At 42.9% G+C, this 22,714-nt stretch overlaps 1 protein-coding gene across 3 annotated transcripts in view; it reads left to right on the forward strand.

Annotated features, from left to right (window-relative positions):
• Positions 1 to 22,714, forward strand: part of FGF13 (fibroblast growth factor 13) — a 386,748-nt gene that overhangs the window by 906 nt on the left and 363,128 nt on the right. The gene's annotated exons all lie outside the window — the stretch shown is intronic.

The following is a 22,714-nucleotide window of genomic DNA, read 5'->3' on the forward strand; positions in this document are numbered from 1 at the left end:
TAATCTGGCCAGTGGTAAAATTAAAGAGGGAAGTTCACAGACCAGATGGGAGGCTATCTGAATGGTCTATATCGCAGTGCCTGACTTACAAATGTATTTATAGATTTTCTCGAACACTCATTTTCAGTAAATATTGCATTAGGGCTGTTGAAGTTTTTCTCCGGTGTTTATATTAATTTAGATCAAGTATATTGTGCACGATTTATAGTAGTTGCATTTCTTTAGACTATCCTTTCAGACTATAAAATGGTGATAAATTCTACGCACTGATCATAACAGATTCTATAAAATGCAAGCATGGAGGAACATGATACATACTGGGATTTATTTTATTTATTTTTTTAACTGTTTTTGCTATATATGTAAAATAATATTTTATATGAGAAGGGATTTGGTGGAGGGTTTTTAATCTTACAGGAAATATCTTTAGTTGCTACTGTGTACAGTTCATTATTAGTTAAATGAGCAGAGAAGTGACGGCTTACTGACGCCGAAATAAATATCTATGGAATAGCTCTCTCTGTGGAGACTGGTACTATAGATATTTGAATAGTTGGATTATACAATTTGTTATCAGTTAAACAAAGGGTCAATTTAAGGGTGGTTCTGTGAAACATTACAGAGCAAATTCATTTGAAATGTGCAAAATGTTCTAAAACAAAAAAAGTCAGGTCTGCAATTTCCTGTTTTGTACTAAATTCCCGTGACATCATTTTTCTCTCATGTGAAAATGACATCACCCAGAAAGTGAAAGCGATGTGCACGTATAAGATGTCAACTACGCTCATGTTTGCTAATTTCACATTAGTGTGAATGACACAAGTTATGCTTATGCAAATACTGCAGCGATGGATTAAAAATGTACTTGAGAAAAAAATAATGAGAATAACTTACGCAATTGTATTGATGATGTGATTCACATTTAAAAAAAAAAAAAGATAATAAAAAAGCCTGAAAGTCATGCATGCCATATTCCTATCATCATCCAAAAAACATTCTCTGATTTATATGTATTAATGAGCATTCTTAAATAACTGAGCTAGCAAAGATTTATTTATTTTTTTTAAATAGCAAAACATTATTATTATTTATAAAGTAATATATAGCACTCTACAGTGGGTGGACACGACACATAATAATTTGAGCAAGACAAGTTTGACTTAAGAACAACTACTGGTTAGGGCCCTGATCAAATGAGATTACAATATGAAGATGATGCATTTAAAGGGGCACTATAGGCACCTAGACTACTTCATGTCCCCTTAACCCTGCAATGTAAAATATTGTAGTTTTAGAGAAACTACAATGATTACATTGCCGTGTTGACTGTTCATAGTGGCTGTCTTCCACACAGCCCCTGTTGGTAGCTTATTGTTGTTTTTAGAGTTTTATACAATGTTTTCCTATGGGGAAGGACTAATGCACATGGGCCATACTGGGGGGAAAAAAATTGGCCCAGGCATTTTTATTTTATTTTTATTTTATTTTATTTTTTATCACAGCAGCGCAGTGTGAAGGGGACATAGCCAGAGAGGGGGGGGGGGGGGGGGGGGGGGGAGGGGGGGGGGGGGGGGGGAGGGGGGGGTGTTTTGTCATCACCCCCTCAAAGTGAGCAGGTTGGTCCAATGTTCCTCCAAGGCAGCCCATGTGCAGAGCACTGCTGAAAAGCCCTCCAATGTGAAAAGGCCCAGTGTATGTTCTACGCAGTGCAAGCATATTTGCTTGTTACTTATCTCCATAAGTGCAATATCAGAGACAAAAGGGCCTGGAAAATTTATTGTGCATGTGTTTGGAGGCTGCTTGTGGTATTGTGTGTGTGTGTGTGTGTGTGTGAGCTGATATAGTTTTGTTTGTGTAAATAGGTTTCTGTTGTGTAGTGTAATATGTGTGCTTAGGGCATGAAGGGAGTAAGACTGTGTGTGTGTGTGGGGGGGGGCATATTGTGTATAGGGGCTGTAGTGTATGTATGTATGTATAGGTGATGTACTGTGTGTACAGGATGTTTGCGTTAGGGATAAAGGGTGTGTGCGTTAGGGATAAGGGGTGTGTGTGAGGGGTACAATGTGTGTGGGTTGCAGTGTGTGTGTGTTAGGAGTGCAGTATGTTTATGAAGGGTGAAGTGTGTGTGAGGGGTGCAGTACGGATGCATGTTAGGGTTCTAGTGTGTGTGGGGGGGGGTGCAGTGTGTGTGTTGTGTGAGTGTGGGGGGAGCAAATATGCCTTATTTTTCCATTATTATTATTTTTATTTCCAAATACTAATAAATGTTACACCTACCGTTTTACATTTGACCTGGGAGGGGGGACATTGCCTGTGAAGCCTGTTGGTCGAGTGGCGAGTGAACTCTAGCTAGCAGCTACTCCCACTAGAGTTCACTCCTCTCGCAAGATTTGACCTTGGAGCATTGCCACAGTAACCACGGCAAGGTTCCAGTTTTGTGAGAGCAAGAACCAGGAGGACCTGCTGGATAGAGCCCCCAGGCTCTTTCACCTCTTCTTCCTCTGCACAGTGAAATGCCAGTGAACCGATGAGGGAGATCTTTGATACCCCCACCATCCGTTCATGGCACACAGCAGGGCCAGCGCTTGAATAGTGCCGGCTCTGCATGGGCCAGCAGGAGAGATCCTTTCATCTCCCTTGCCGACCTTGGCCATGGCCATTGCGGGCCACTAGGCATTTGCCTTGTTTGCCTGATGGCCACTGCGGGCCTGCTAATGCGTGTGCAGCGATGAAGTCTGGAGATAGAGCCAGCTTCAAGGGACCTTGACACTGGAATAAGTTAAGTGGATAATTTTTTTATTTTTTTATTTTTTTTTAACCCTTTCACTGCCACGGTGGGGCAGAAGGATACTATAGTGTTACGAATACAGCTATTTATTCCTAACACTATAGTGTTCCTATATATCATATATAGTTTTTTTATGTAATAGAATACATTTAACGATATGCCTCTCACATTTTCATTTAGCTATGTGCTTTATATTTACATGTCTATCATCCCTATAGAATGCTCGAAGGAGGTTTACCCATACATTGATCTTGTATGCGGCCTCAGACATCATAGTAGATCACTGCCTTGCAGTGTGGCAGATAGATTTGCCAGCAATACACATTATTGTGTTTACGCGTTATGTCCTTTGTGCTGTGAATTAGGTGTAATATTTTAAGTAACCATTTTGAGTAACCATTGTCGCTATATGTAGAAAAAGTTATATATGTGGAAAAGTAGAAGGAGTTAATATAAATAGTGAAAATGACATGGAACAGACCTCACAACAAAATTACATTTGAGTGATGCAGTAACTTTATATGAAAAGAAATCTGAGTAATACTTGACATTTCAAATGAAATTACACTGTTACTCTGACAAAATAACTTCATAGCAGCAAAGGTGCCGAATATCACTGTAATATAAAAGCATGTTTCCAGTGTAGATTTAGGATTGTGTTAAATGCCACAACAGTTCTGAAACTCTCTCTCCTGGTAACTCCTCCAACACATTACGTTTACCATATCAACAGAAATTAAACGGATTGCGCACTATTTAGAGCAGTTTTACGAAAGCTGAAATAATTCACAAGCTCTGTATATTTATATATAAAGTTATTCATATGGAGCAGATTATCATGTTGGACTAAATTCTCACTCTATTTGTGCCCTCCCTGATCCTATATATCATATCAGTAGGTAATATATGATATCAGGCATTCTATTAAGTGAACCTAAAATTGCTTTCTCAAGTGAATCTAGTTAAGTAATCCGTGGAGTACCACTTATTATTGCATTTAAAGGCAACACAGGTCTTCTGAAATTTGCCAATATCTCAAAGAGGAAGAAATGGACTGGATATAGGACATCTGCATAGTTAAAAATTCTTACAGGATAATTCTTTCCTAGACTATACATAGTTCAATCCCTTCTTTGGCCTCAACTAAGCACTTGTCATCATTATCATCTTAGTCAGATTCTCTCAGTCCACCAAGCCCACAGCATACATAGAGATCAATCTATATTAGGGGTAATCAGAGGGGAAACCTCAGCTTTTATAAAACTACAACTGGAGAGCTCCCTTTGTGTTCTCTCTAATCTAGTAATCACTATGTAACCAAAAAATCTACGTAAATAGAACTGGGTAAAAGTGTCATATAAGAAATGTAAAATAAATAAATAAAATAAAAATCCAGCTCTAGAGTGTGAGAATAAATACAGGAAAATTGGGCAAATATGAAAAAGGACAGGGAATAAAATCAATACCAAACCATATTTAATAGTATATATATTATTTGCAATAACTGAGTCATAAGAGCCTCTGGAGAAAGTCTGCCGTTTCCCGATCTTCCTCTCTGCATAAAGTAAACAGAAATCAATACATTCACACAACCAGGAGAATAAAACACAGCTAACGGAACCTATACATTTTCTGCGGATCATGTTCCAGAATCCCATACTGTACCGATAGTGATGCCATCAATGGAACTATTTCAGGAGTAAGGATAACCTCTACGCAGGCTAATGGCCCTAACCCTGGGCAGAACCAGGACATACGTACCTGATATAAGAGGGAATTACATTGTCAAGTTGTATTTACCAAGGCTGGTACCCTGGACTGTGTCAAACTTATGTGCTCATGGGAATTTCAAACGGAATATGATTTCCCTAGTGTATCTCATTTACTAAACAGGTTAATGAAAAAAAAAACAAGCCAGAAAAATAACATCTGGTGAAGGAAACTGCAGAGGAATACAGATATCTCATGAAATTCCATCATGAAACAGGTTGTAAAGGGTAATGAAGACGGTAGACCACAGTTGAGTAGTCATTGGTCAACATAAGTAAAAATCGGATTTCCTCATCTGGACCAACATCATTTTATTTAACTCATCTGGCAGGCTGAATGATTGACACTAACTATAGGTGTTATGTCTCCCCCAATCCTGGGCCATGCGGCTTTATGCCACCATGTACTGTGGATGGCATTGAGGGGATGGAGATAATGCTCTTTCCACTATGACTTGTAAGCATTTTTACAGAGTGGGTTAATACAGTGTAGTACATAACCTTAAAGGGACTATTGTGATAACTTACCTGACCCTCAGCTCCCCCGCTGCAATATCCGTACAGAGGTGGGTGTTACCCATCTGTCTTCTGTAACACTCACCTTCAGTCTATTCTCTGCTTTTACCACAGTCTTCAGTGATTTGCCCTGCTTGGGGGCAATTCCCCCAAAGGACAAATCTCCTCCTCGATGCTGACAGCATGCCGGCATCTGAATGGAGTGCCATCAGTCACTCTGTTCCTATACAACCTAGCCAGCACTCGCAACGCTGGCTAGAGAGTTACCATAGCAACCACAGCACTGAGGTTGCTATGGGTATAGAGCATAAGTACTTATTGCGATTGGGGTCTTCTGCTGTCCTTTATCAATGAATTCTTCGGCATTGGAGTCTATGCCGAAGAATTGATAGACAGATGGGAATAAAAAAAAAACAACTATTTTTTATATAGTTTTTTTTTCTCCCAGCCTTTGAAAAGATTTGAAAAAAAAAACCTGATTCTTTCTGGATCACAAGCTTATTCTATCAGACCAATCTCATTTATTTGGAAACCAGGCCTCGGACTATGAGATTCCAAGCACATCTCAGATCAGTGTCTCTGTTTTAATGAATGATCCTCTTCACAATTTATGTTGCACATTTTTCTCATTCGGATATATGTTGCTCTTGCACTTCAGCAGAACCTGGAGGTGCAAAATAGACAATTATAATAATAATTGCAATATGTTGCCATGGAAATAGACTGCAAAATCGAAAATGTAAACATTGCAATTCTCCAACTCTCTCAATTGTCGACCAGTGCAGATCTAGCTAATAATACAGTACAGCTTTTTACTACCCAGCTCACTGATACAAACTTTATCGTTCTATTAGAAGGACATATATATTGTTACTCTTGAAAGACAAACAAGCTGTGAAGCAATAGACATGTCACACATGGGTATGTCATTTCAACAGACATGTTACCGCAAAGAAGAAAAAAAAAAATCCACGAAAACAATTAATGCATTTATCACTTAAACAAGCCTCGTTGGCAAGTAAGGAAAGACAGGATCAACAGCTTATCTTTCATTCTCAATGCTTGAACAGAGCTGCTAAATACCAAGCCTTTGTTTACATTTGGTATTCAAACCACTCATCAATCTAAAGTGTGAAATATTTTCAGCGACATACATCTCATTCCAGACGTATGTACGCGCTTATTAAAATAAGAGGTTCCTTTCCATTCATAGCGCAGCAACCTTTTACATTGTTTACTTGACTTCTTCCGAACCATAAAGAAACATCAAGCCGATAACATTTTTTTTTGCAAACTCATAATTATTTTTAATAATTATATTATTAAACCCCCTGCAGGAGCAAAGAGAGGCGCTACGTGATACAATTAACCATGGTGGCTGAATGCCTCTATGCCTAGTACACTTTAATACAGTCATTATTTATATTTTTATTTTGAAAATATAGGTTTCTAACTGTTTTATTGTTGAATTCAACATTTCTTTGCGACTAAGCCAATCACTTTTATAACGTGTAGAGAGAAATTAAGGAATAGAAAATATGAGCGCGTTTCAAAGTCTGTGACTAAGCAACTAAGGGGATTGAGATGGTTTCATTTTTTTTCCAATTCTATTTTACTTTGCTATTTTTGCTAAGAATGTTCGAACAATTAAGCTTCATTATTTTGTAGCATGTGATTAAAATGCTGTTGCTCTTTCCCTACGTGCTGTGTATATGGACAGTGTTCGATGAGGTGCTCCATAGGTATGGAGCTGAAAATTACTCTGGGGATAAATACAAAATTAGAATTTGCGTTTCTGGTCTCATGCACCTGACCCCCATCTGTAACTGGATATATAAAACCATTTCCACAAGCCAATGAATTTGGCACAAAGGGTCACAGTCACTCCTGTGGCCATGTGGTACAGTGAATACATTTTATGAGTAATGAGATACTGGGAATGTACCCTGTGGGTAAGGGGCACAGAAGTCTGTGTGCAGTGAGCATGGAGTAATAGGCCACTTCAATGTGTAATAGGCTTAGGGCATATTTGTCAGGCCTCCCAATCTTCCTGATTTTGGCAGGACAGTGCCAATTTTTGTGTTCTGTTCTACCTTGATGTCCTGCTTTTGTCGACACCTGGGAACTGACCCAAACAAGCATATCATGAACACATCATTAGATGTGCTTGTACTGTGTGTCTGACATGCATTCATGCTTGGTTGACCTCCAAGTAATTTAGGCAGACCTGCCCCCTTTCTGGATGAGTCCATCCCTTCGAAGGGGAGCCAATGACAGTCCAAGTGACAGGTTTGCATTCCTAACACTATAGTGCTGGGCATGGGTCCAAAAAAGAGACTGTTTTCCAAATTCAGCAGTGTTGGCAAGTACAAATTAAAATGGTAATAGTTCATTATGGAGAAGACCAGAGCCGGTACTACCACCAGTACGGCTGCATCCGGAACTGCCCATTGAGTGACCCTAAGTGTATGGACTACCCAATGGCATCGCTGAAAAGGGGTCCTGTAGGGTGCAGTGGCCCTTTAACTTCTTTGAGGAAGGGAGTGTCGATCACTTGCTCCTAGATACAGGGATGGATCCGCGTAGGAGGCAGAGAGCAGGCAGAAGTAGGAGAAGCATGTACATTGCCAGCTCCAGACCCACACTCCTATCAGACTCAGTCAGAAACAGGACCCTATGAAAGCCACCCTCCTGCATATAAAAAGTATGTTAACAGATGGGTGGCAAACAATATAAAAATTATGTGTGTAAGTATCTGATTGTGTGTGAGTGTTATGTGTCAGTGTGTGTGTGTATGTTGGTGTGTGTATATCAGTGTATGTATATTCGTGTGCATGTGTATGCCACTGTGTCAGCCTGTGGATTAATGTGTGTGTGTGTGTGTGTATCTAAGTATGTATTTACGTGGTACTGCACATGTATATGTGCATACATACATGCAAACACACCCGTGCAATTAAAACACAAACATTACAAACACACCAGTGTATTAAAATGCCAAAATGATATACAGACACTCCTTCATTCAAACACCAATGTTATGTCACATATTCATCCTCACCTTGTTGTATCTGCAGTAGTAATTGCCTTCCTGACAATAACGCAAGTGCCGCTCAGCAGCCCTGCGCCAATATATCTGACTCCTGCAACATGTTGGTGGACGCCTGCCACTGCGGTACAATGCAATTTTATGGCCCCACGTCCACCCATGGTAATGACGACGTCAAAGTGCATGTGACGTCATGCAAAAGATGCGCACGCACGTTTTGGGGTCAATGGCTAATCGGATCTGTAGGAGACCTATTTAAACGCATTTTACTTTTTCTCAGTGCCCTGTCGTGGTTTCCCTTAGATGGTTATCCGAGAGTGTGTTCCTGATCGTGTGTTTCTGGTTATTGGCTTTGGCTTTGTTTTGACTTCCCTGACTTCTGGTATCCTTGACTATTGGCTTTCCCTTATCGCGGTGTTCCGTTCTGTGTCCCTGACCTCGGCTAGTATATTGACTTTTCTTAGGTACGTTAAGTCTGGCCATTATAAAGTTAGGTTAGACGTTACCCTTATTCCTAAGTGTGACACAATTCTGTGTGCTGGGTCAACTGGAATCCTGACATGTTACACATGACAGTACAACTGCATTTAAAAACCAACACGAAATACAAACGCAACACTGCATTCAAATGCAAACATTACATAGAGGTACACCACAGCAGCTACATACACCTCCTTGCAAAAAACATTATTACAAATACTGCTCAAAAATACTACCCTGCAAGGGTGGGCAAGTAGTAGATCCCAAGCTGGCATAGCTTTGTGGGAGTTGTATGACAGATAGTGATCTACCCTTTGGCCATCCTTGCGCTGTGGAGGGTCAAAAAAATGTCTTGCACAAGGGCCCTACCACTGGAGTAGACCAAGGGTTCTCAAACACAAAATATTTGCATTAGAGGAACTCTGCAAATGGCTATGAAAAGATAATGGAAATTGCAGTCTGTAAAGGGTTGAAAATAGTTAATTACTTACGTGTTTATCTTGAAATGAGATGTACTAGGCTCCAAATACTCTGCTTGTAATAGCACAGACCATGCAAATATTGTGGTTGTACTTTGTCGTTGTAAATAGAATTTCTAAGTAAACAGATTGTAAGCTGATTAATTGCACCTTGTGAAAGGCATCTAAGCCTACTTTAAAAGGAGCATGTTAAGGACAGTGGGCCATAGATTATCAGCTGATTTAAGACATCCCAACTGATTTCCGGCAATCTTTACAAAAGCTACTTTGGGAAATGAATCTTAGTGTTCTAATGAAGTGCTCATTGACTTTCGGTAGGCCACAGATGATTAGCTGGCTTCATTGGCAGTATTTGGCGTTGTTACTGTAGTGTGGAGTCCCAGAGGATATGGCAAAAAAAATTTCAATCTCCAAAAACAAACATACCCACTTAGATTAGGTGATGATTTCTATTTAAATGAATGCCGCTGCAAACATTTGATTTTTTTTCTGTAGTTAGGGACAAGCAGTAAATTACATCCAAATCAATCAGTTTTCGCATATATAGGATGTTTTTTTTACTAAGTTTAAAACATTACCCAGATAATACATTTAAAATTATGCATTAAAAATAAAATAAAGGTTAATACTGATTAATCAATTTTTAACCAAAATAACAATTTAAAGCATATTAGACAAACAACTGTGTAGAGATGCTACATGATACAGACAACTCCTGCTGACTTGAGGTCTAGAGCAATTTGGTGGTGAAAAATTCCAGTGGTTCTTAAAGGAACATTATAAGGTCAGGAACACAAACATGTAATCCTGACCTTATAGTGTTAATATCACTATCTAGCCCCTCTTGCCCCCCTAAATTTTGTAAAATTTTCCTTTAATCCAGTCTGCTGCTACTGGCTTTGCCCCTTATCTGACTGCTTGGCTGACATCAGAAGTGATGGTCTGAGTCAATCTTAATACTTTCCCACAGGATTGGCTGAGACTGTCAAGGAGGCAGATAAGGGGCAGAGCCAGCATAATTCAAACACAGCCCTGGCCAATCAGCATCTCCTCATAGAGATGCATGAATCAATTAATCTCTATGAGGAAAGTTCTCCATGCAGAGGGTGGAAACACTAAAAGTCACTGCTCCAGGGAGCACCTCTAGTAGCCATCTGAGGATGGAGGATGCCACTGGAGGTATCCCTAGGCTGTAATGTAAATACTGAATTTTCTCTGAACAAACAGTGTTTACTGGAAAAAGCCTGAAGGGATTGATTTTACTCACTAGAACAAATACAATATGCTGTAGTTGTTCTGGTGACTGTAGTGTCTTTATAAGTAGTTAAATATGCAAACCTCTAAATATATGCTTTATGTAATTAAATAAGAATTAGAGGACCACAAAATGAATACAAAAATGCATCCTATTATAAAGAAAAAAACAAAAAAAAACAAAGAGAAAACTACGAATAAGAAAAAAAATGTAAACTAAGTGCTTGCCATACAAGAATACAAATAAGCCGTATATTAATGAATATACACTACTTTAGAAATTATTTTCTACACACTACTCTTTACATACTCTTGCTTAAGTATGGAAACTTAAGAGGGATGTAGGGGAACAAAACTTGTGTGGACTGGTTGAAAATGAAATTAGTTAAGGTAATGCTGACTTTGGTCTCTCTACGCTGTGGCATGTCCCCTATCTTCTACACTTACTGCATACACTTTTTCTCTTTCCCTGACTATATACCAGGAGCTTCTGCCTGTTAGTAAGTGGGTATGGAGATGAGTGGACATGTGGGTGCTAGGGGACAGTCCTTAGAAAGTGTGGAGCCAGCACATCATTAGACACATTTATACCAAGCTCAGGGTGTTCTCTGCATAGTATTCCCTTAGTTAGCCATCCTGCATGATTGGCAGGCAGCCTGATGTGCATTCATGTCAGGCTGACCTTCTAATTCTTTGGGCAGACATACCTCCTTTTTGGACATGTTCCCCCCTTTTGGCGGGTCTAATTACGTGATTTGCCTCAGTGGCCCATCCTTTTACCCTGCCCATTTATGTCCTGCTTCACTGGACACTGCTGTTAGGAGATATGGATTCACTTAAAGATGAAAGATTAGCATTGGGTATCTGTTTTCTCATAACTGTATCCTATGAGTTTCCCTCCAGCACCATCTCCATCAGATACATGACGCTTGGGAAGTATGACTGTTTTTGGTCGATAAGATTCAGCAATTAGGCCCATCAGAATTGTCAGCACCAGGCCCACTTGGCCCTTAATCTGGCATTGAGTACACAGAATACTAGTGATTATCTAAATCTCTACAGCATGCATAATGTGTCATGTCATTTAGTCAGAAAAACAAAATGGCGGCTGTAAATGTTCCTTAGGGAACCTTAAGAGGAGAAATATCACACAACATAAGCTAACATGAATGTGTCCAGTCATAACAGGGTAGCACAGACAACAAAATCAACAATCACTGCTATAATGTACTGTAAGGAGTCTCAGGCAAGTCTGTAAACTGAGGCCAGAGTCTCCATATGTCATTATATAACACCAAGTTCTCAAGACTAACATATACAGCTTTCGGGGGGCGGGGCCTGACAATCATGGCGACTGGTTGTGTCCCTTGCTAGCTCCTGGGGACACGCTGAGCAAATCTACTTTTCGGAATGAGAGACCCATAACCGGGCATCAACCAACCTACTTTCAGCTAAGCTAACCGAAGGACTGACCTGGGAACTCTTCCAGCAGGCTTTCAGGGCACCCCAGAAGTCGAGTTTCAGTGAGGCCTAGCCGGCACTGAGGAAGGGAGAGGCGGCCGATCTCCCGGACCGGTGCAGGCGAAGTGCAAAGCATGTTCCCGGCGCCCTGCTACCCCCCCCTCTGGACCGGTGGGGGTGATCCCGGTCCCCACCCTGAACGCTCCCAAGCACAGCGGAGGAGCCATGGCGGAATCGAAATGGTATGTGAGCAAAGTGGAATACCCTCTAAGATGGCGGACGCCACGAGTAATCCGACTCCTGTGGGGGAGAGGTCCGTGACTGACCGCCTAGCAGCTATCTTCGATGCCTTCTGGAGGCGACTGGAGAGCAGACTGACAACCACTGAGCTCTACGAGGCACCCCCTGAACCATCTTACTGCTCTCCAAGGCACCCGCCAGCAAACACCACGAGCCCAACATACCTGATGCGGAGACGGCCTAATCGGCATGCGGCGGCAAAAGCAGCCCGCCATCTCCGAAGCAGCACAAATCCGGAGCCACCAGGAGGAAAGCAAACAAGGCTGAGATGAGCACATGTCACCCGCTACATGGCTCATACTTCCCAAGGGATCAAGTGGCCGGGAGAGGAGGATGAGAGGAGCGGCAGGCCTGTCTCGGCGAGCACTTCGGAGGCTGCCTCAGATGTCAATTGGCCTCTCAGACCTGCCAACCTATGCTGCACTGCGGGACTTTCGCTTGCCCCAGGAGGGAATCGGCTAAACAGGGACTGGTACTACTAAGGGGTAGCTCCTTACCACTTAGCCAACAGCTCATTACTATTTTGTTCTTCCCCTATTATACTCTGCTTCTGTTGTTATCTTTTATCTTATCACTTATCGCTAATTCACTTGCCAGCTGCAAGCATAGACAGCGAATTGTTAGGCACCAGTCTGACCTATCTACGTGGCCTCTCGGGTGGTCAGTTTAAGGGCATAAAGCACCGGGAAGGTGGTACTACTGCAGCTGCCTCAATACTATATATAATGCAATTCTGCCTTCCACTACCAAACACCCCACATTAACTTAATTCTTACCATGTCTATGACTTTGCATAGCTACGTAATTATCCCACAATAATTCTGCCAGACATGTAATGCTTAACCTGTACTCTACTCTACACTATACTAAAAATTGTGCAGTATACTCAAATGCCATATAACTGATATGTCTTGTTTAATCAATCTTTCTTGCCAGTGCTGTTGTGGCATCGGAAAATGTCTGTTAATCTCATGCACACAAAAAATAAAGAATTATAAAAAAAAAAATATATATATAATAAAAAAAAAAACATATACAGCTTTCTCCATGAATCTTTGATAGTTAATCGGTGAGGCTATTTCAGTCCAGTAAGGGATCTCCTCAGATCTCCATTTTCTCGCCAAAAGGACTTTAGTAGCCATTAATATATGCAATATTATCATTTTTATTTCTTCTTTCAATTTGGGGAAATCCAAGTGAAACAAGACGAGTTGGGGGGTCAGTTCAATATGGGACTGTGTTAAACTTGTAAGTTAATTTTCTAACTTGACCTTCAAAAAAGGTAAAAGGCAAGTATATTCCCACCATATATGCTATATAGTTCCAGTTTCCCTCTCACATCTCCAACAAAGATCACTAATGTTGGGTTGAAACTTACTTAAAGGGACACTATAGTCACCTGAACATCTTTAGCTTAATGAATTAGTTTTGGTGTATAGAACATGCCCCTGCAGCCTCACTGCTCAATCCTCTGCCATTTAGGAGTTAAATCCATTTGTTTATGAACCCTAGTCACACCTCCCTGCATGTGACTTGCACAGCCTTCCATAAACACTTCCTGTAAAGAGAGCCCTATTTAGGCTTTCTTTATTGCAGTTCTGTTTAATTAAGATTTTCCTATCCCCTGCTATGTTAATAGCTTGCTAGACCATGCAAGAGCCTCCTGTATGTGATTAAAGTTCAATTTAGAGATTGAGGTAAATTACATCTGTTTGAAAGTGAAACCAGTTTTCTTTTCACACAGGCTCTGTCAATCAGCCAGGGGAGGTGTGGCTAGGGCTGCATAAACAGAAACAAAGTGATTTAACTCCTAAATGACAGTGAATTGAGCAGTGAAATTGCAGGGGAATGATCTATACACTAAAACTGCTTTATTTAGCTAAAGTAATTTAGGTGACTATAGTGTTCCTTTAACCTGTCTGGTATCAGATACCATCTGTGTAAAATTTTGAGATAATTCTCAAACAGTGAAACCCATTCACTGGATACAAATTCTGTGCTCAGCTCCCTTTCCCATTTCATAATCCCACAAAGCTTTGTACCCTTATTGCTCGTACACAGTAATTCTCTAATCTTAGACAAATTGGAACCATTATCTAGGTGATAGCTTATCCAGCTTATTACCTCTCTAAAGATCCCTATTTAAAAAAAAAAAAAAAGTTTTTTATTTAAAGTAAGTAAGGTATTCTTTGTTGGAAATTGTAGTGAATGGTCTAAAAATCAATCCGTCAAATAAGTCTCCAATATATACAGGTGATACTCGAAAAATTTAAATATCGTGCAAAAGTTCCTTTATTTCATTAATGCAAGATGGGTACCATGATAAATTTCACCTAAGACTTTATTTTCCACATTAAGTCATTTTATAGCCAAGTTATCTGCCCTAAGCAAGAAAAAAGGGTTCTTGTCGGATAAAACTCGTCTCTCATAACTTAACCATAAACAATTTTCTGGAACATTACATTTAATCAAATGGGATAGCATTATGGAGTCATAAATCAAGTATACATCGGGGACCCGGCTCTGTATTTGACTTTTGATTTTTCTGGTTTCCTGACTTCGGCTTGCTATTTCGTATTTAAGTATGTCTGGTGTCCTTGACCTTGGCTTCCTATTTTGACTCTGTACTTTTTGCCTATCTAGGGCACACGTTAACCCGGCCATTCTAAGGTCTGATATCCGTACCTTCTACTTTTTATTCATTCATTCTGGTTACTGTTTCCTTATACTGTGTGTGTGTGTGTGGGGGGGGGGGGGGGGGGGGGTTACCCAATCTTGACAACCACCAGCAGATGCCTCTAGTAACTATCTGATTGATAGCCCCTAGAGATTGTCTTAGTCCTGCACTGTAATCATTGCAGTTTCCATCAGACCACTTCTGGGCACCAATACTACTTTAATGTTTTAGCCTCGTTAATATACTGTATGTTTTACATTCTCAAATCTTTATAGTTTATGCATGAAATAAATGTTTTGCAGAATGCTGCACCATAAGCCTGCCTCTTTTAGCCACACCCCCTCACTCGAGAAAAATACTTCCTTATCAAATAGATACACACTGCTCAGCCACTGACAGTAGTGGATGATTTTTACTACAAAACAACCTGCAATATTAGCAGGAAAGGATACCCAGGGAGGCATATAGTAAGGATATCACATACTGTTTGCAGTTTCCCTGACTGTCTGCAGCCAGACTGCGAATTAAAAGCTGCTCATTCAGTGCAGATAGGATTAAGACAGTGTGCATACCTTTGACAAGAAAGTCTTTCGGCATGAGAGGTTTGACTTAGTAGGCAGGGTTATGGTGCAGCATTCCGCAAAACATTTACTTATTTTATGCAAAAACTATAACTATAACAAACAAAAAAACGAGCATGCAAAAAATACAGCATTTTAATGAGGACAAAAACTGTAAAATGGATTAAAAATTGTATTATATATATATATATTTGTGTAAGGGGCAAATAGCTGTATATGGAGTAAGGATCCAGCATAAGCGTAGGATAGTATAAAGGGAGCAAGTCGGTTGTGGTGTGCCGAGACCGACGATACGGTAGGCCTGTAAATAAAGAGGGCCCACCAAGGAGTAAGAAAGTAAAGCAAATGGAAAGAAAAGAGAAAGTGTTGAAATGAGGAGTGGGTGGGAGGGCCATTCTGATGCTGACCTCAAGCGATATGAGTCAGGTAAGGGGTGTCCCTTATAAAGGGGAGTGAATTAATTTAAGCCCCTCCCACAAATGCAGGCCAAACGGCCTTAATATTTGTGTAAGGGGCAAATAGCTGTATATGGAGTAAGGATCCAGCATAAGCGTAGGATAGTATAAAGGGAGCAAGTCGGTTGTGGTGTGCCGAGACCGACGATACGGTAGGCCTGTAAATAAAGAGGGCAAAAATTAATAATCAAAGATTTAATACAGTCAACAAATATATACAAATTAACCAGACATTTCCTTAAATGCATTACAGTATTTAATTCCTGGAATAATTTTGAAGGTAGGAATCTAGGACCGAAAGTGGACACCATTTGTTGTGGGTAGGATAGTATGTTATCTCTACTGTTGGTCCGTGTTGACTCGTTTCGGAATGTGGTAGAGCCAATAGGTAATGATATATGTGTTTATGTACGTGGGATCGTTGAAGACAATGATCTGTCTGAGTGGTGGTGATGGTAGTGGATTCTCTGGCCTGAGAAAGGCATAAAAGGCAATGTGCATGGCTGGTAATGGCCGACTTGGTAGTATAATTGTAATGGTTGTAGATCTAATAGGTCCGATAAGGATGAAAAGTTGGATGGCGATTGGTAATCTCTCAGAGGAACATGGGGGAATGGATTCCTGAAAACCTCTGAGTATATTCTTGTCTGGTATGATAGCATGAAGTTATGGTAGTTTTGGCCATAGGTTATCCTGTGTTGTTGAATGCCTGTAAAATATATAATTAATGGTGTGTGAGATAGTTTAAGTTTAAGGTGGCAAAAAGAAGCAAAACCTAGGAGAAGTGTTATGACACAGGTTGAGCTATGTCGTGTTCCAATGAGATTATTTAAGCCAGGTGAAAAGCTGTGTTATGTGTTCTACAAGTATGGGACGAAAGTCCTAGGTGGGATAGTGCATGCTATGCTGCATGAGTATGTCTAATCCATGATTTTGTCTCTGGAACGAAAGCGTGGCCGTGACTGTATGGGCGGCTGTAGGAAGCGTATGATGAACATGCCTGGAAAATAAATGAGACAATTGTCAGCAGGGATGTATACCCCCGTCTGGTACATGAAAGTGAAATGTGATAAGTGGCCAACCAAGTGAGTTCCCCAGAAATATCATGACCTTATGGATGAGTAGTGGCGTTTGTTGATGATATGACATGTGCCTAGTTGTCTGAGTAACAACGGATTGATGACCCTGACCATGATTTACCCCATGCCACAGCAGCTGCTACAATGGGGTAGATCTCCCAAAGGGGCTGAGGTGGTGGAAACATTTCCAAACCTGGATGCCATGGCCAACAGCTCCAAAGTAATCGTTCCCGGTAGATCGCTGCCAAACCCGTGGTAGACGCCGCGTCTGACCATCTGGTTGGAGAAGTGTCAGACAATCCTGGAAGGAACATGCTTTTACCATGCCAAGTGGTTAAGAAATTCCCCCCCATGTGCAGGTCTGCTGTTGCTGAGGTGTCTAGGGACATCCGCTGATCGTCATATTGGAAGTGTGGAAAAAAGGGGAAAGTACTCTGGATGTGAAAGCGTGGTCTTGTGGTATGATTAGCATGGCAAAATTAAGGAACCTGGTAGGGATTGTAGTTCCTTGCAGTTGTAAGTACTAAGCAGGAGGTAGTGATTGATGTACTTGAGAATGTTCCCTATTTGTCTTGTGGTAACTTGCGTGCATGGATGCCGACTCAAGTCATATGCCCAGTAATGTGATGATAGTGTCTGGGCCTTCTGTTTCTTATGAGGTACTGGGACGCCCAAGTGGTCAACCAGACTAAGCTGCCGTGAGGCTTCTAGTGAAAAATATGTTATCTTTGATCAACAAGAAGTCTTCTAGATAGTGTATGACTGTAAGACCTCTGGATATGTTATCATAACCAGCACAGAGTATCTGCGAATATCGATAGTAGGCTAATCTGTAGCTCGAAAGTTGAGCGGGGAAAGGATTGCCCAATTTATGCCATGTAAGTGCCAGTGTGTAGGGTAGATGGTAGCCGTTTACTGTGTTGATGATATTGGTCTTACTTAACCAAGCTTCAACCCATGCTTGAGTGATAGCTGTAAAGGTAGATCAATGGTGTTGTGTAGTAAGAAAACTCCTCGGAGGGTATGAGGGAGTTGAGACTTGGGGTAGCGGAGGTGTGTGGTGCCAATAAGTCTATGGTTAGTCTTTGTTTAAGGGAAGATTCCTTGTGATAATACCAATGTGTTTGTGTTTGGTGCCATGCTGTAAATGGTGGAGATTGGAAGACCCCTCTGCAAATCTTGGCTATGATTGTGTTTTCAGCCAATGGTTTTGTTGTGCTGACTGTAAGTGAGGGCATGCTATATTCCTTGAAGGTGTGTTTATGATACCTGTATGGGAGCCCTTTGAAGCTCCAGAGCTTTAGTAAATCTACTACAAGTCTGGAAGGGTGATGAGTCAGTAGTGTTGAAAATGCATTGGTGTGTACAGATGGTGAGTACGTTATTTGTAAGTTGTATTGGGACACATGGTTTGTCATGTGCCCTGAACCATTTGAACATATATGCAACAGTCTATATGCAATGCAACTATTCATATCAATGGTCTCTGGTAGTTCAGAGGTGCTGGTACCTGGAGCCTGAGAGTGCTCGTCCATTTCTTTGGGACAAAATCCCTTCTGTATGGGTACCTGCACAAATAAACATCTCTACATATTCCAAATGCCAACCCAACCAAGGGATGGTCAGTACCCGATTTACCTGGAATCCCTCGATCTGACCATCACAGATACATCATCATACATATATATGCCTTGCTTCCCCAATGTGCTGACATCATACGTGCAGGGTTAACGTCTTGTGTGTCATAAGAATTGATTGTACCAGGTAACCGAGTTTCGGTTGGTGCTGGTTGTACAGTAGCGTGAGGCCCAGCCTTGTGAGGGCTGTGGTGACCAACTCGAGATTGCCAGTCTGTCATACATTTTTTGGCTCATTAATTTATGAGTGAGGCTAGCATAGCCTGGGTGTCACCTGAGTTGATGTAGCTGGGCCTTCCCCTGCCTCCGTGTTGTCCGTTGATGTATGGAGGAGTTTGAATAACTCTGCTTTCCTTGCTGTAGCAGGGTAGGGAATTTGTCACCTCCTTAGGTTGGTGGTAATGTGTGGGATCGTCCAGGATCTGATTGCTGCTGGACTACCAACATCTCCTCTGCTTGAAGGTGTATCAATTCTAGCCGGGGCGCTAGGAAGAGGTGATTCTTCACCATCTTTTTGAGAAATACTTAAATAACAATAAAGATTGCAATTATTATTTGTACCCAGGGTTCTTGTACTGGCTTGCAAGCTAAGCTGTAAGGCGAAACGATTAGGCTTGGTGTTTTTTTTTTGTGACCTGCTAGTTGCCAAGTGGCTTGAGAGGCTCTATCTATGCTTGGCGCGAGGGGATTTTGTGTGGCCACCGAATGTTGCGGCAGGATGTTGGCCTCTCGGTGACAGTAACAAGAAAATAGGAAGGGGAGTGACAGGTGAGGCCCTCTCTATGCTACATGGCGAGGCGGCTAGCTCACGAGTGGCCCGAGGGGTTTATGCCTCCGAGTGTAAGGCGGGGTGTTGGCCTCGCGGGACCACTAACCGAAGCATAATGCAGAGAAAAAAGGAGGTAATACCTATTGGGCCCTAGAACCCTAATTGCCAGTATACTATTACTATTCCAGGGAAGGTAAGAGATGAATAACTACGTGAGCAGGTGTATGTAGTATGGTATTGAACCTGACAATCCGTATAGGTTTTTTAGTAGTAACTGTAACCTGAATGGATAAAACTGTATGGCATAAGGAAATATGGCATAGACCAAGCTTATCTTAATACATATGTACAGTATATCGGGGGCGGGGCCGGGCCGCCGAGCTGAGCGGTCGCAGGACAGCTCAGCTCCTGCAAACAGAGGCACAAATAGCCTACAAATCGAGACTTCTGGGGAGATTTACCGGCGAATTACTGCGACCCTCGGTGAAACCGGGCTGCCTGAGCTGAGGAGAGGCTTGCTCTCGAAGTTTTAGTCCCTCGGAGGATGGGACCCGCCCAACCTATGCTGGCGGTGAGTGAAGCGGACGGCCGCCGCAACACTATCCTGCCAGACGGAGCCCGACATGCGTGGAAAGCCTGCGGACCTGGTCCTGTCCCCCCCCCCACTGGACCGGGGGGGTAATCCCGGTCCAAGCTAAGCCAAGCCATGCTAAACAGCTCACTGTGAAACCGCCAACATGTAGCCCGAGACCCGCGCACAAGATGGCGGAGACCATGTGCGCAGAACCTGCAATCTCAAACACAGGTCTACCGGCAGCCACCACCTACTCTTGCACACGGGGTAATACCAAGCAAAGGTCCACACACCCAGAGATACCCCTGGCATATGACGCTCACCAATCACCACACCTGTGGATATCGCTGTCAAGAGGCCCGCTCATTCTTCATCTGAGCTGGGCGCTCACCGGGGGCGCTCCCCCCCCCACAGCCTGCCATACACCCAGGGAGAAGCTTGGGATCCGGCGGAACCCTGGGCCCACGGTCCTGATGATGGGTCCAATGGCAAAAGGGCGCGAGCACCTACTAAGGCCTCAGGCCGAAGACAAGCGGCCCTCGGACGCAGAGAAGCCACAACAGGGAACCTGGCGTTTCAACCCGCGCCCACAGCGCCCGCTAGAGGAACCGGGGTACCGAACACGCCTATTACTCAGTCTGACTCATGAACGATTCCACATAGAATCAACAGCGACACCCCACCTGTATCTACCGACACATACCTACACAATCAAGCATTCATCACTCCAGACCTACTCCTCTGTCCCTCCCACAAGTGGAGTAAACCCGGACCCCAGCGGCAACCAAGTTTGTGGCAAGAAGATGCAGGCCTGCACACCAGCCTGGGGCTGGGGAGTCACCCTCACCGTCTCCCGTACTGCGGCGAGGCACAGAAGCCCAGCAACGGACACGCACCGCACACACACCTGCAGGCTGGCACCGAAAACCTGCATACCAAGAACCGGCATGGGTTGAAGGGGACTGGTTTGTGGACACACAATATCCTTTAACTTTACCTTTCACTGCTAGGACTCTCTCCAGTTCACGTACTGTTTAGCCCGAATACGCCATACCTCACTAGTAATGATGGGGATATTACAAAGAAGCTTGCTACCACTTATGTTTCCCTACTTACTGAACGATATACTACAATATATGTTAGAGTCTGCTGTTGCTAACTAGACTAACGTGATCTATTTGCATGTCCCTATCTCAAATGTAACCTTATCGTTTTAATTTCACCTTGTATCCCATTACCTAGCATGTACAGCACCTACTTAGTGGCAGTTCAGAGAGCATATTATCAGCTAATCGCATAATGTCGTACCTGCTAGCCGAACAAGCATGATTAGCGAGGCATGCGGTAATAAGCTACTGCCATGCCACATTTATAACGCACAAGCCTTGATTCTCCTGACCTATAACTGTCTTAACTCACATGAGGTTTGCTTCTGGTCCTCTACCTTATTATAAATACTTTACTCTTGTTAGTAATCTTATCGAATGCTTAAAAAATATAAAACGAGGCAAACCCTCATAGGAGATGTTGTAATGTATTGACGTGATCCCAAACTGTATGAAAACCGTACATCCTCTCTTTATTCTGTACCCCACTTAACACTTGCCTCAATAAAAGAAAGATTGACCACAAAAAAAAATACGTACAGTATATGTGAAAAGTAAAGTGCCGTGATGTGTAAATATTAAACATCGTAGCCATACTGGTTAAATATGTATCAATCTTAACCCATTAAGTGCCGTATGTACAAGTGAAAATGTGGTCTGTCCCCACCTTGTATGTTGTATGTCCCCTTGCTAGGGGAAAGTCTGTTGCGTGCTGCAGCGTGCTGTGAAAAATGTATGTGAACTATATTACCAGTTACGTATATACAGATGCGTCTGCTACTGTGTAATAATATATGTATTTATACCAGATGTTGATATAGTGCTTGCTATGTGAATTGTTGTATGTCTTATTGAATGGTAGGGGTCAGTGAACATGGTGTTGCAAAATGCAAGTGCACTGGAGATCTGCCAAGTGCCCTATAGGTGGCAGTGTATATAGGATACTGGATACCAGAGGCGGCTCTCTAATTAGGCGGTTTAGGCGGCCGCCTAAGGCCTCGCGCTGGCTGGGGCCTCGCGGCCGCCTAAACCGCCTGTTGGCAGAGTGTGTCAGGTCCTCGGTCACTGACCGAGGACCTGACACCAGGAGGGGGCCCGGCGGCTTGCCCGGTATGCCGCCGGGTGCGAGGCCCCTCCTAGCTGCCCGGCCAGCCACCGCAGACACTGGTCTGCAGCTCCGCAGTGTGCAGAGCTGCAGACCATGTGACTCGCGAGAATTGGCCAATCAGAGCGTTGCCGCGGGTTACCACGGCAACGCTCTGAAAACTCGCGAGATTACACGGTCTGCAGCTCTGCGGAGCTGCAGACCAGGAGCAGTGGCCACCGGACCACCAGGGAGCCCACTGGACCACCAGGGAAAGGTAGGCTCTCCCTCCCCATCACCCCTCACCACACTCAGGCTCACCCCCAGCTTCACCACCCACCACCCTCAGCCTCACCCCCCACCACCACCATCACCCCCCACCACTCTCAGCCTCACTCCCCACCACCACCATCACCCCCCACCACCCTCAGCCTCACCCCACCACCCTCAGCCTCACCCCTACCACCATCACCCCCCCACCACCATCACCCCCACCACCCTCAGCCTCACCCCCCACCACCACCATCACCCCCACCACCACCATCACCCCCACCACTCTCAGCCTCACTCCCCACCACCACCATCACCCCCCACCACCCTCAGCTTCACCCCCACCACCCTCAGCCTCACCCCACCACCCTCAGCCTCACCCCTAC

This window comes from Pelobates fuscus, chromosome 9 (genome assembly GCF_036172605.1).
Source record: "Pelobates fuscus isolate aPelFus1 chromosome 9, aPelFus1.pri, whole genome shotgun sequence".
NCBI lineage: Eukaryota > Metazoa > Chordata > Amphibia > Anura > Pelobatidae > Pelobates > Pelobates fuscus.